At 50.8% G+C, this 7,649-nt stretch overlaps 1 pseudogene across 1 annotated transcript; it reads left to right on the top strand.

Annotated features, from left to right (window-relative positions):
• Window positions 1-616: 616 nt before the first annotated feature.
• On the top strand, window positions 617-1,086 carry LOC308274571 (large ribosomal subunit protein uL23-like; annotated as a pseudogene). Its single transcript has one exon. The product of its transcript is annotated as a large ribosomal subunit protein uL23-like (transcript).
• Window positions 1,087-7,649: the final 6,563 nt, after the last annotated feature.

The raw sequence follows: 7,649 nt of genomic DNA, 5'->3' as shown, positions 1-7,649 counted from the left end.
CCTCCCAAATGCTGGGATTACAAGCGTGCGCCACCACGCCCGGCTGGCCTGGACATTCTTGTTCCACTTCTCTCTTAAATATATTTGAGTTTATTTTCCTTGGAGTACTTCTGCTCTCAGCCTGCAGCTAACATGTGGTAGGCTGATCGGCAACTAACTGAGCTTCCCCTTCCAGGAAAATGTGTGCATTTAATTATTTAATTTAATATGCAAAGAGAGAGAGAGAGAGAGAGAGAGAGAGAGAGAGAGAGAGAGAGAGAGAGGGAGTGTGTGTGTGTGTGTGTTTACGGGGGAGTGTTAGGGTGATCTGCCTCCCCCACCCCATCCCAGGAGTGATCAGGACCACCAGTACAATGGCCATTTGTGTGCTGGTGGTGTGCTAATCCTGTCCCCAAACCACGTAGGACAGGCTGGGATTGTCCTCACTTACAGTTAAGACTCCCAGGCCCACCAGTTTAAGTGACTTGCACAAGCCCTGTTACTAGTAAGTAGCCAGGCAGTTCTCTAGACCCGCCCAGATCCTCCAGCCCGAGTCAAACACATTTCAAGAGTTCAATAGCACAGTCCCGGGGCAGCATTTTATCCATTCATTTAAAAATGCCAGCTTGGCCTTTTCAACAAGATGGCGCCGAGGACGAAGAAGGAAGCTCCTGCCCCTGCCAAAGCTGAAGCCAAGGCAAAGGCTTTGAAGGCCAAGAAGGCAGTGTTGAAAGGTGTCCACAGCCACAAAAAGAAGAAGATCCGCACATCACCAGCCTTTCGGAGGCCCAAGACACTGCAGCTCCGGAGGCAGCCCAAATACCCCCGGAAGAGCGCCCCCAGGAGAAACAAGCTTGACCACTGTGCCACCATCGCGTTCCCCTGACCGCTGAGTCAGCCATGAAGAAGAGAGAAGACAACAACACACTGTGTTTACTGTGATGACAAGGCCGACAAGCACCAGATCAAGCAGGCTGTGAAGAAGCTGTGTGACATTGACGTCGCCAAGGTCAACACCCTGATCGGGCTGGAGAGAAGAAGGCGTGTGTCCCACTGGCTCCTGATTATGATGCTTTAGATGTTGCCAACAAAATCGGGATCATCTGAACAGCGTCCAGCCGGCTAATTCAAAATATATGGTTTTCCATTATGTGTATGCTTCTTGTCTTTGTCCATTTTTGTTTGGGCTGTGGGAAAACGATATATATACCAAGGTAATAAATGGGGTTTGTACAAGAAAATAAATAAATAAATAAATAAAAATAAAAATGCCAGCTTGGCTGGGGTGTGGTGGTACGTGCCTGTAATCCCAGTTCTTGGGAGGCTGAGACAGGAGGATTGCAGGTTTGAGGGTAGCCTTGGAAATTTAACGAAACCCTGTTTCAAAAGAAAAAGGGACTGAACCCTAATTCCCTTGGGTTCAATACCCAATATGACAAAAAATCAGATCAAATAAAAATGTCTATTTAGACAAGCCCAGGGGTATCTGATCTCATCCTGGGCTGGGAAGAGTCATGTATAAGGCAGAGACCAAGCTCTCGGGGAGACTGCATTCAGGTGTGGATGGAGGAGATGCGGATTGTGGTAAAGGCCCCGTGGACAGGCACCCGGGAGGGCAGAGCCTCTGTGATCAGGCGCTCCTGGACGGTGCCCTCTGAGATGGGAAGGGGAGGAGATGCCAGAGGAGCAGGATCCTATGGAGGGGACTGCAGGGGCAGGAGGCAGGAGAGAGCCTGACGGGCCCAAGGACCCAGAACCCGTCCGGGGAGGCCAGAGAGAGATGGGCGCAAGCTAAAGGCCACAGGAAGGGGCCCGGGGAAGGTGTGGGAGTGTGCAGGCCTCGCTGTTCTGGAGAGGACCTAGCAGAATGCTCTGAGGTGCTCGAGAGGGTGGAGGTGAGCTGGGAGGCTCAGCAGGGCAGGACCGGCAGAGTCGAGGAGCCGCCTGGTCTCGGGTGGTGGACACTGGGAAAGCCAAGCCCTCAATGGTGGCAGGAACTGTTCTCCCTCCACAAGTGCACCTTAACACCAGAGAGAGGCCAGCTGCAGCCACAGACCTATGGGTAAATAGAGAGCAAACCCTGAGCTCCAGGACCGAGGCTTTGCTGAGACGGGCAGGCACTCTGCGCAGGACACGGACCACCGGAAGCCGTCAGGATGGGCTCATCCTGCTTAGACTATGGCCGGGCACACTGGACACTGTCTGCAGGAGCCAGCTCGCATTACCACCCCGGGCGCCCTTCCACCTGAATAAGGCCCCTAGGTGCAGACAGACCCCAAATGCGACCCCTCTCTGTGCACGCGCATGGGGACCTTTGTGGGCTCCTGCCTACATCACATGGGGCACGGGGCGTTCAGAAGGTGATCGACTCCCTTATTACACAGAGTGACGGGGCAGAATGGCGTGGCGGCTGAGGGTTTCCCGTGTGCCAGGCATCTGGTAGGTACTTCTGTACACCAGCTCTGGGCCCGTCCTCAGTCAGCGCCGACCAGGCGCTGTTACTATCCCCACTTTACGGTAAGGAAACTGCGGCACAGATAAGTTTGACAGTTTTCCTAAAGTCAGAGAGAGAGAGAGAGAGAGAGAGAGAGGGGAGGGGAGGGGAGGGGAGGGGAGGGGAGGAGAGGAGAGGAGAGGAGAGAGGAGAGTCAGGGGTCCAGCTGACAGTATTGCAACCCAAGCCACCTGGCTGTGGAGTTCATGATCTTCAATCCCACCCTATCTTGTTCCCAGAGAGTCCCCAAAGCACCAGGAACCCCTGATCCATCAAGGTCAAGCTGTCCCCAGCAGGGCAGCAGGTGAAAACGGCTCAAGCCTCCTCTTAACCAATGCAATCATCCCCCAAACAGTTCGAGCAGAAAATGAAAAACACAAGCCGGGTATGGGGGTGGCGCCAGCCAGCAATCCCTGTACTTGGGAGACTGAGACAGGAGGATTGCAGATTTGAGGCCAGACTCACCAAGTTAGTGAGGTCCTCAGAAACTTAGTGAGACCCTGTTTCAAAATTTAAAAAAAAAAAAAATACAGCCAGGGATGTAGCTCAGAGATAGAATGCCTCTGGGTTCAATCCCCAGCACAAAAATAATAAACAGATAAATAAATAAATAAATATTTTTAAAATAAGAGAAGAAAGGTATGAGAATCTGGGGACCCTGACATGCTACAGAGCTGACCGAGCCCGTGGTCATCAGCGGGAAGCTGCCGGTGCTTAGTGGCCGACATCAGGACTGCCAAGCCCTTTTGTGGGAGAAGCAGGGATAGCAGAAACCATTCTGCCGCCACGAGAAACCTATACTTAGACATGATTAAATATGCTTTCTGCAAAGGAAATACCCCCCCAGTCTAACCAAACTCAGGGTCACCCTCTCTCTCTCCCCCAGGCACTGCTACGGTGGTTTATGTGGATTTGATGTCTTGAACTCGGCCCAAGTCTATTAGGCCACGTTCCAAACTTCATTTTTTTTTTTCCAGGCCTTTCTTAGGCCAAGCAGAGACCAGAATAAAGAAGCTCTCTCCTTGAGTCCGCTGCCTGGGGCGGGGGCCGGGAAGCACTGGCCGGCCGCAGGGTCCTTTCTGTGTCTCTGAGCTCCAGGGCTGATCTCCTAGTTAGCCTTTCAGAGTCTCTGAAACACCGAGCGTCTCTTCTCCAGGGAAAGTATCGGCAAAAGCAGAATCTTCCCAGGTGAGAAAAGAAAAGAGTATGTGTGTGTACCTTCCTCGTGCCAAGCAATGAAGGGCATTGGAGTGCCTTGGTAAAGCGGGTCCCCTGTCCGCCCTCCCGCCCCAACACAGCCCAGAAATGCAGGTTATGGTCTCCAAAGAGACCAATTCCCCGCCCAGTGCACATGGGGGAAAGACATTCCATTCTCCCAGGTGCGCGAGGGCACGCACTCACGTATATAAACACCAACGGAGACATGATGGGGCGAGCGCGTGAGAGTGCGCGTGTGCGTTTGCATACCCGCACAAGTCCACTTCCAGGTACTGTAATTAGCACCCCATAAAAGACAGCTCGATGTGTTAGAAAACACCAGCCTCAATCCTGGGCAACCCACAAGCCAGAAAACCCCATTTCCCTCTTTGTAGGTGAGATCTTTTAAGCCGCTGTTTGATCGACTGGACAGATTAGGAGAGCTCGGACCCGCTTTGGAGAAATGTGCTCTCACCCAGCTCCCTGGCCGCTCCTCCCCGCCCCCAGTGCGATAACGCATCTGTAAACGTTCTGTGGAACTCTCTTCCCGGCCTTCTTGGGGTGGCTACTTTGAAGTTGAACTACAGGAAGACCTCCGTATGAGATGAAAATGTTTTTCCAACTGATAAAGAAACGTGAATCCAGCTGAAATCCACCGGGTAATAGGGATTAGCAAACCTGAGACGGCCTGTTTGGCTTGAAGACCCGAGCTGAAAAAAATCCGGAGGCTTGGATTCAATCAAAATGAACCTGGGCACCAGGCTCTCGCCACCCTCCCCCGGATGGGGGTGCTCAGCTGGGCACCGTGAGCCTGGCCACCTGCGAATTTGCCAAGTCCTTCAATTGCGGAAGCGGGTCATATAACTTTGGCTCGGCGTCGCGGTTCTCACGTTTCAAGCTTGTGGACAAATCACCCGGAGAGCTCGTTCTCCTGTAGGTTCCTGGGTTCTGTTGCCAGAGTGTAATCTGCAGAGTCTAGGTGGAGAGTCAGGGAGGTGCATTTTTAGCAAGGCCTCAGATTAAAACAAAAACAAAAAACACTGTTCTAGACCTAGCTGTCAAGTGGCAAGTCAAATATAAAAAGGGTTATGGTATGTACTACAACGAGTGGTGAAAATGTTGGAAGATAGCCGGGCGTGGTGGCGCACGCTCGTCATCCCAGCATTCGGGAGGCTGAGACGGGAGGATCTGAGTTCGCAGACAGCCTCAGCTACTTAGGCCCTTTGCAACTCAGTGAGACCCTGTTTCAAAAGAAAGAATAAAAAATAAGGCTGGAGGTGTAGTTTGGAGGTAGAATGCCCCTGGGTTCTGTCCCCATTACTGCAAAAAAAAAAAAAAAAAAGGAAGATGTTGGAAGATAGTCATCCTTGGAATCCATGGGGGATGGGTTCCAGGACTCCATCAGGTGTCAAAAATCTGTGGATGCTCAAGACTCTTATATAAAATGGCGCAGGAAAGCCGGGCGTGGTGATGCATGCTTGTAAACTCAGCATTCAAGGTCAGCCTCGGCTACATAGGCCCCTTGCAACTCAGTGAGACCTTGTTTAAAAAATAAGGAACAAAAAATTAGGGCTGGAGGTGTCGCTCAGAGGTAGAATGCCCCTGGGTTCCATCTCCAGTACCGCAAATAAATAAATAAATTGGCACAGTATTGGCGTGTAATCGATAAGACCCTCTCATAAACTTTACATCACCTCTAAATTACTTGTAACACCCAACACGACGGAAATGCTGTGTGGTTAGGCAATTATTGTGTGTGTGTGTGTGTGTGTGTGTGTGTGTGTGGTACTGGGGTGGAATCCAGGGGCTTTTCTAACCCCAGGCTATACTCCCAGACCTACTTTAAATTTTATTTGGAAACAGGGTCTCACTAAGTTGCCGAGAGCCTCACTAAGTAGCCGAGGCTGGCTTTGAACCCGTGCGATCCTCCTGTCTCAGTCTCCAAGCGCTGGGATTACAAGCGTGAGCCACCACGCCCGGCTATTGTGCTGTGTTGTTTAGGAGAGAATGACATAAATGCTCATATTTAGTACAGATGCAACTTTTTATTTTTTCAGTACTGGGGATGGAACCCAGGGGCATTCTACCTCCGAGCTACACCCCCAGCCCTATTTTTTATTCTTTATTTTGAAGCAGGATCTCACTGAGTTGCAAAGGACCTCATTAAGTAACCGAAGTGACCGCAAACTAAGTGTCCCTGAACCTCGAGCCTCCTGTCTCAGCCTCCTGAATGCTGGGATGACAAGCGTAGGCCACTACGCCTAGCTCAGATGCAACTTTTTAAAGAAACATTTCTGGTCCTTGAGTGTTTGAATCTAAGGATGTGGAACCTGCTGATACAGAGGACCGACTGCACTGGGATGCTGGCTGATAAGTGGTCCCCTGAGAGCCACGTGCTGTCCCAACTACTCCCCCCTCCCCACCCGGACTTCCTGGGCTTCCCCACAATTCAGACACCAAAGAGTTAATGCCTGACCCAGCAGAGGGCCTCTGGCTGCTGAAGCTGCTGCTAAGGCCCAGGGTCTGCTCCAGTTGCAGGTATCTCTCCAGCTGCTGAATACCTTTGCCTCTCCCTTGGCATGTATTATGTAGCAAGGCACCCTAGCTCCTGGTTGGCCAAGGTCGACCACCGTCTCCTGCTTGCAATGCTGTCTTCTATCTCTTCCTGACCTTGACTCTAATGGCTCTTTGATCCACCTTGGCACTGGTGTTCCATCCTGGCTTCCTCTTGTCCAACCGAGGGAGATCACGAAACACCACCTAGGCACCTGTGATTGCCAGTGGGCACTCCAGGCAATAGTTCAGCCAGCAACTTCACATGGATGTCGAAGGGCACCTGGAACTTAACACACACCAAGTAGAACCCCCGATGCCCCCCCCAGACCACCCCATCTCTGGAGGAATTTATTTGCTCAAGCCAAAAGCCTGGGAGTTCATCCCTCGGCAAGTGCCACCAACCTGCTGCTAGCGCACGTGGTCACCACCCCCCACCACACTGACCTCCCGCTCATGCCCTCTCATGGCTCCGCTCTCTACCTGCCAACAGGATGGCGCTGGTAAAACCTAATTGTCATGTCGCAGCCTGCCTACAGAGCTGCAAAGGGTCCCTCTTGTCTTTGAATAAGAACCTGATCCCCCTGTTCTTGACCACCCCAACCTGACCTCCTACCATTTCCCTCTGGGCCACCCCAGCCCAGCCCTTCTTGCCTTCCTCCAGTCTTTGAAGCATCCCAAGCTCAGCCCGGCCTTGGGGCCTTTGCACTAGACGCCTCAGGCCTGGAATGATGGTCCCCTCGACTGCTTACTTCCCACGAGGCCTATCAGCTTAAACGAACGTTTCCTGATCTTGCAAACTAAATTAGAGCTACCCAGTCACTCTCTATCATACTATTTTAATTCTCTGCATAGCACTTACCACTAGCAGTTGTTCTGTTTAATATTTACTTATTTGTTTACAAACTGTAAACCTGACTTTCCTCAATGGGGATTAGTCCCAGAGTACTGTGCTTTAGGAATTTGTATATGATATAGATAAATAGATACATACATGCATACAGATTATATATAGATTATATATAGATTATATATAGATTATAACACACATATACATATATATGTATTATACATCCTCCTCCACCTTTTTGTATAGGGGATTGAACCCAGGGGTATTCTAACTCTGAGTTTTACCCTAGCTCTTTTTAGTTATAATTTTGAAATAGAGTCTCCTTGGGTTGCTAAGAGTCTCACGTAGTTACTGAGGCTGGCCTCGAACCTGCAATCTTCCTGTCTCAGTCTCTTAAGAACTGGGATTACAGTCATGCACCACCAGGCCCAGCTATACCTCCTTCCTTTTATCCAACTGTCCATTCAACATGGACAGGACTCCTATCTCTGTTAGACACAGTACTATTAATAGGTCCTGAATTAAGAAAGCAATAAGCAAGCTCGTTAGAATTGTGTACAAAGTAAGCCGGGCGTG

This window comes from Muscardinus avellanarius, assembly GCF_963383645.1.
Source record: "Muscardinus avellanarius genome assembly, chromosome: 16".
In the NCBI taxonomy this organism is placed as follows: domain Eukaryota; kingdom Metazoa; phylum Chordata; class Mammalia; order Rodentia; family Gliridae; genus Muscardinus; species Muscardinus avellanarius.
Note: the sequence above shows the minus strand (reverse complement) of the source record. Positions and strands in the feature narration are given on the sequence as shown.